Here is a 6,032-nt window from a genome sequence, read left to right on the forward strand (position 1 = left end):
ATTCTCCTTTTGCCAAATGTTCTTTGATATCGTGAAACCAAGGCTTACCATCTATTTCTTCTTCAAGATGGGCACAATACGCTGGTTGATTATGAATTCACACTGGGATGGGATCAATGAAATTCTTGTCTGGATGTTGTATCATAGATGACAAAATGGCCAATGCATCGGCAAACTCATTCTGAATTCTGGGAACATGCCGAAACTCTATCTTGGTAAACTTCTTTCTCAACTCCTGTACATGGTGCAGATATGGAAATATCTTGGGATTCTTGGTTGCCCATTCTCCTTGTACCTGTTGCACAAGCAAATCTGAATCACTAATTACCTGCAGCTCCTGATTATTTATGTTGATTCCCATGTTGAGCCCTAGTATGCAGGCTTCATACTCTGCCATGTTGTTGGTGCAGGGGAATCTGAGTGGCCAGTTTCCGATACTAGGACGGCTCCAATGCCCACTCCGTTTAAATTTGCAGCTCCATCAAAGAACATATTCCAACTGTTGTAAGCTTCTGTAATTTCCTCTCCTACAAATGACACTTCTTCATCAGGAAAATACGTTTTCAAGGGTTTGTATTCTCCTCCCATAAGATTTTAGGCAAGATGGTCTGCCAATGCTTTTCCTTTGACTGTCTTTTAAGTTACATAGACAATATCGAACTCACTTAACAGTATCTGCCACTTGGCTAACTTCCCAGTCGGCATGGGCTTCTGAAATATGTACTTTAGAGGGTCCATCCTAGATATAAGGTATGTGGTGTAGGCACAGAAGTAATTCCTCAATTTCTGAGCTGTCCAAGTCAAAGCACATCAAGTGCGTTCCAGCAGAGAGTATCGTGCTTTATAAGGTGTGAATTTCTTACTCAGGTAGTATATGTCTTGCTCCTTTCTCCCTGTCTCGTCGTGTTTTCCTAGAACACATCCGAAGGCTCCATCTAATACAGATAGATAGAGTAGCAAAGGCCTCCCAAATTTTGGAGGGACTAGGACTGGTAGTGTGGATAGGTACTCCTTGATTTTTTCGAAAGCCCTCTGACAATCTTCGGCCCAGTTTCAAAATCTTGAAGATTGGTTCACATATGACTGTGGATTGCGCTATGAAGCAACTGATATAGTTGAGACATCCTATGAAGCTCATCACATCCTAGGTGGCGGTAACTCTTGAATAGCATTAACTTTGGGCGGGTCCAGCTCGATCCCTCGACGACTGACATTGAATCCCAATAAGTTTCCTGCGGAAACCCCAAATGCACATTTTGTGGGGTTCAATTTTAAGTTGTACCTCTTTAACCTGTCAAAGATCTTTCTTAAGTCTGTTATGTGATATGCGGCCCTCTTGTATTTGATAATGACATCATCCACATACACCTCTATTTCTTTGTGTATCGTATCATGAAAGATGGTCGTCATGGCTCTCAAGTAAGTAGCCCTAATGTTCTTTAGACCAAATGGCATTATCTTGTAGCAGTATACCCCCATGGTGTAATAAAAGATATTTTCTCTACATATTCTTTGTCCATCCAGATCTGGTGATAACCCACAAAGCAATCTACAAAGGATTGGAGTTCATGCTTAGCGCAATTGTTGATAACGATGTCTATATTTTGCAGTGGGAAGTCGTCCTTAGGACTTGCTATGTTTAAATCTCGATAGTCAACACACACTCTGACTTTCCCATCTTTCTTCGGAACTGGTACAATGTTGGCTAACCAGGTTGGATACTCAACCACCCTGAGAACTTCAACTTTGATCTGCTTAGTAACTTCCTATTTGATTTTCAGGCTCATATCTGGTTTGAACTTTCTTATTTTCTACTTCACCGGCGGACACATTGGATTGGTAGGCAACTTGTGAGCTACTATTGTCGTGCTCAAACTGGTCATGTCATCATATGACCATGCAAAGATATCCTCATACTCCTTCAAGAAACGGATGTATTCCCTCATCTCTGTCGATGATAAGTGAATGCTTATGCTAGTTTACTTGACGATTTTGGCGTTTCCCAAATTTACCGCTTCAGTTTCATCCAGGTTGGACTTAGGCTTATTCTCAAAGTTCTCAACTTCTTGTACAACCTCCTCAAGTATTTCATCCGAGTCACTATCCTTATATTGTGTTGTCTCATTACATGTCACAGTCACCGGTTCACCAGGAAAGGTAATAATAATGTTGTAGAAAGAAAAATCTGGAAGATAATAATAAATAATAAATAGCAATGCATTGATTAAAACTAAAAACATCCAAAACAAGTACGACTCGATGAATAGAGCAATTATTTTGAAACAAGTGAGTCTTTAAAACAAAATTACTGAAAATATCTTAGATGCCTATCATGGCTATAGAAATAAAATTAAGCCGATTGTCAAGCTACCTAGGGACTCGGTGGGCCCGAGATGGTATGGCAGCCCAGTTCTTGAGAATAGCTCCCTTCTCTACAGTTTGAATGATGAGGCCTTCCTCCTCTTCCTCATCAATTATTGCACTGCAATCCATATCCTCGTCCTCTAGCAACAGATTTCTCAGCCCAGCTAACCCTTCTTCTTCTGCAGTTCCCCATATTGTATCATCCTGGTGAAAAGTCTGACCTAAATGTGGCACTGGTTGCTCGAAAAGGAAATAAGGTCCATGCCATGGGGGTGACCAATCATCACACTCCTTCCATGTATATTGGTATCCGAGCCTGAAGGTAGTACCATGACATTTCAGCTGTATTGGTTTGGTAATGCCTTGGAGATTCTTCCCAAGCCCTTTGTCGGGTTCATACCCAAACCATGCTAATATGCTTTCTATTTTGTTACTCCATCATTTGTCCTTCTTAATGGCATTGACATGTTCGATGTGATGATAAGTTTCCTCTCCTAGCCTTCTTCTGTTCTCGATAACTATGATGGTTTGACTGGTGTAAATAAGGTTACTCCCATCTCCGTGAATGATCACCTCCTGATGGTTCCATCTGAACTTTATGGCCTAGTGTAGTGTGGAAGCTACATCCCCATCGGCATGTATCTAAGGCTGGTCCAACAGAAGATTGTATGAAGCTGATATGTCAAGCACTTGGAATTCAACGTTGAACCAAGTTGGCCCCATCTGCAAACAAAGATTAATCTCCCCAATTGTGGCCCTTTGAGACCCATAAAAGGCTTTCACGTTCATGTTTCTTGCCCGTATTTCATGGAAACCTTTGCCCAATCTTTTCAGAATATCCAACGGACAAAGGTTGAGGCTTGAACCTCCATCAATCAAGACTCTGGCAATGAATTTGTCTTCGAATTATACCATGATATGCAACGCTCGGTTGTAATTCAACCCTTCAGGCGGTAATTCATCCTCGTGGAAGGTGATCTTATGACTTTCCAGCACCTGCCCTACCATGTTGGTCATTTCCCCGCAGATGATATTGTTGGGAACATAAGCTTCACTCAATACCTTCATCAAAGCATTCTTGTGCGCCTCTGAATTTTGTAATAGTGATAGGATGGATATCTGAGCGGGGGTTTTGTTCAAATGATCAATGATGAAGTATTCCCTTGCCTGCACTTTCCTCCAAAGGTCATCCAACCCTGTTTCAATGACAAGTTGCTTGGTATGGCCTTCTTACTTGATCCTCCCAAGTGTTCAGGTGTATAGATCATTCCGGTCCTAGTCATTCCTTATGCAGTATCATATTCTTCCACCTTTGCCTTTCCTTTTCGCCTAACTTCGGCAACGTAATCTCAGGGTATTGCTTTTGAATCGAAAGAAGGTGTGGTTGACACTATCACCATGAAAGGTATTGCCACTTCTACTACAAATGGAATAGGGGTGGCTGCAGGTGGAGCTACCTCAACCTCAAATGGAGCCGATTCGGATACCTCAACTTTGACTGGAGACTGCGTCTGTACTATAGTAGGAGTGAGTGTGACTGCAGGTTTTAAGTCATCTCCTTCTCTAATAAGCCCGATTGACCCCTCAGGATCCCATTCCTCATCTATCTCTATGACATGTTTTCCACCGCCCCTATGATCTGGGAGAGGATTATTGCAGACATTAGGTGCAACTTCTTTTGCATGTATGACCTTATTGTCAATCAGTGTCTGGATTTTATCTTTCAATGTTCGGCACTCGTCGATGGTGTGTCCCTTCATACCGGAGTGATATGCACAGGTTTTGTTTGGGTTGACCCATTGAGAGGGTTCTCCGCTACCACATCAAGAATAGGAGTAATGTAACCAGCGGCCTTCAATCTTTCATTCAGCTGGTCAATGGGTTCAGTAATAGCGGTGTATTGTCTGGGTGGTTTGCGGTCGAAATTGGGTCGTGGTCTTTGGTAATTTTGACGAGTTACAGGTGACTGGAAATGAGATGGTTGGAAATTATAGGTATGATAGACAGTGGCTGGTTGGGAATACCTAGGAGATGATGGTTGGTATGTAGGTGGACGTATTTGGTATGTGGGTGGGGGTAGGGGTGTTTGGTATATGGGTGGAGTTGTTTGCTATGTGAGTGGAGTTGTTTGGTATGTGAGAGGAGATTTTAAGCCTTGATCCACCATTACTGCCCCAACGTCTTTCTTCTTTAATATGCCGCCCGATGGCAGTGCTTTGTTTGTGGCCTGTAGTGCCTCAAATTTTTTACCATCCCGCTCTTGATGCCTTCTTCGATACTTTCCCCAAGTTTGATGATGTTAGAGAACTTATGGTTTTCAATAACCATCAACCTTTCATAGTATTGCGGATCATGTGCCCTGACAAAGAATTTGTTCATTTGTTCCTCATCCAAAGTTGGCCTGACTTTTACTGCTTCTGACCTCCAACGAGTAGCATACTCGTGGAAAGTCTCGGTAGGCTTCTTCTTGAGGTTCTGAATATAGAAAACATCCAGTGCATTTTCTGTGTTGAAATCGGTCCATGAAATCTAGACGCCATACTCACCCAGGTCAGCCATTTATTAGGATCCTGGCTGATGTACCAGGACAAAGCATCTCCCCTAAGACTCCTCATAAAAAGCTTCATCCGGATTTTTTCATCATTTCCGACCCCGACAAGTTTGTCACAATAGGTCCTTAGATGAACCCTGGGATAGAGGTTTGTAACCCTCTGGCAGTTCTACATCTGGCTGCATGCATAAGTCTTTAAAATTCAAACCTCTATCCCTTTGCCTCATTTGATACCCTGAACTCGACTAGTCAATTTCTTAAGTTCCACAACCATGTTATTGATGAACAAGTTCTTCTTAGTGGATTCTAGTGTATAAGAGGCTGGTTGAGTAGAGTGAGGTACAGTTTCCACGTATATAGGGTTGTTTTGATGAGTGCCAAGAACATGGGTATAGTGGGGGTCATTGGTTGAGTTTTGAGGATCATGAATGGGTTGTGGTGTGTTCTAGGGAGTGTGATAGGTAGCAGTTGGTGGGTACTGGATTGGTTGATGATGGTGTTGTGGTGGAGTTGGTATCTGTAATGGATTGGGATTTTGAGGTAGAGTTACATATTGATGCGGTGCGGGAGGGTTTTGTGGATGCTGGTTTGGTGTATTTTGGGGAGGTGCTGTGTTTTGTTGGTTAACATCGGGGACATTTAGGGTGAGGGATATGATTGTTATATTGGGACCTGCTTAAGTTCTCCGTGTAGCTCCAATATCTTTTGGTCTAACTGTAAATCCAAATCATTTGGTGTCGGAGTACTCCGACCATCTGAAGTTTCTGCATTTTCCTTTCGAGTACCACTTAATTTATCCATTTTAGCTTTCCCTCTATTCTTTGTATTACTTGGAGAAGGAGGAGGTGGAGGGACTCTAGATCTGGTGTGATATGCTGATGATGCCAGTATGTGCGAACAAACCTTAGGGGATGGGAATATAGAATAAAGAAAAACAAAAGGTAAACAAGTCAGTAAGGGTACTGAAATATTTGTAGTATTTAAGCACATATTGCGGGAATATAAATTCGTGTACTAATTTGGGAGCCTCGTTGTGCCCGAGGTAGGCCTAGCGACAAATAGATTTGGAGAAATTCAGTACAAATAATTGCCTCATTTCATTAATGTAAAAATAAAC

The sequence above is a fragment of the Nicotiana sylvestris genome, chromosome 8 (genome assembly GCF_000393655.2).
Source record: "Nicotiana sylvestris chromosome 8, ASM39365v2, whole genome shotgun sequence".
Classification (NCBI taxonomy): domain Eukaryota; kingdom Viridiplantae; phylum Streptophyta; class Magnoliopsida; order Solanales; family Solanaceae; genus Nicotiana; species Nicotiana sylvestris.